This window comes from Diorhabda carinulata, chromosome 11 (genome assembly GCF_026250575.1).
Source record: "Diorhabda carinulata isolate Delta chromosome 11, icDioCari1.1, whole genome shotgun sequence".
In the NCBI taxonomy this organism is placed as follows: domain Eukaryota; kingdom Metazoa; phylum Arthropoda; class Insecta; order Coleoptera; family Chrysomelidae; genus Diorhabda; species Diorhabda carinulata.
This window is the reverse complement of record NC_079470.1, coordinates 8902669-8903812: the sequence shown is the minus strand read 5'-3', so window position 1 is coordinate 8903812 and position 1144 is coordinate 8902669. Positions and strand designations below refer to the sequence as shown.

The 1144-nt window shown below is 30.1% G+C and overlaps 1 non-coding gene across 1 annotated transcript; it reads right to left on the bottom strand.

The window, feature by feature from the left end:
• Nucleotides 1-357: 357 nt before the first annotated feature.
• Trnag-ucc (transfer RNA glycine (anticodon UCC)) lies at nt 358-429 on the bottom strand. The gene has a single exon. It is a non-coding gene; the product is annotated as a tRNA-Gly (tRNA).
• Between the last annotated feature and the right edge of the window lie 715 nt (nt 430-1144).

Sequence of the window (1144 nt, the reverse complement as noted above, 5' to 3'; positions counted from 1 at the left end):
AACAATAAATGATTCAATAAAAGAAAATAGGCAAAATAATTCAGTTTGCACCGATTTACTTAATTTTTATGATAAAAATTTCTCTAATATATGACTCAACCAGAAACGAAGAACATATTCATCAAATTTCATATACATATTTTTTCTCTCATTTATTCATAGCAAAAATGTCTTGATGATCGCGTGGTTAGGTCGAAACAAGGAGTCAAATGGTTGCTGGTTCAAGTCCTAGAGTAAAATGTGTAAATTAGCTATAATTTTTTAACCTCGAACTCTTCGGTTATAAAAAAATACTAAAAATAAAATGAAAAAATAATTAAAAATGGGGATAATTGAAATTGTGATAAAAAATTTCGATGCGATGGCCGGGAATCGAACCCGGATCAACTGCTTGGAAGGCAACTATGCTGACCATTACACCACCATCGCACATATTAAATAATTTTAACAGTTATTAGAAAACTAAAACTATTAGAACTTTATATTATAATAATCGTCAGGTAACAATTATTTTTATATAGAAAATAAAAAAATTTCGAGGTAGATATTCGTTATAATTTTGTTCTCTTCTCAATAGTCACCTATCTTATTTTTTACAAATTTTCAATAGAATTATTTCTTAAGAATGTTTTAAAAATGAATATCACGTGCTGAAAAAGAAGATGATCTTTGAAGTTCATTAAATATCTTCTCACAGGAAAGCAGTAAAATATGACTGACTCAAGTGAAAAAACTATATGCATCACATCAAAATAGCCCATTAGATGCAAATTAGAATTAGAAGGTCAAATAATTCAAAAGAGAATGAAATACAAGTGGAATTAACGTAACCAGTTATGGAGACATAGAAGACGTGGTCAGAGGATAAGTAGCCTGAGTAAATAAGGTCGCGGGATGTCTTCAGAAAGTAGTGTGGCTGAACAAATTCCTACACAAAAAACAAAGGAACGAATTTACATAGCGACAATTACAATTATAATGACCTATTCTTCAGAACCAACTCTTGGAGATCACAGAAATGAATATATCATACGATTATGTGACGTAGATAATATTAACGAATGGGTATTACAGCGTAAAAAACAATGGCGCCAACTTATAAATCGAATGACAGACAATAGACTAGGTAATAATAGCAAGGGAT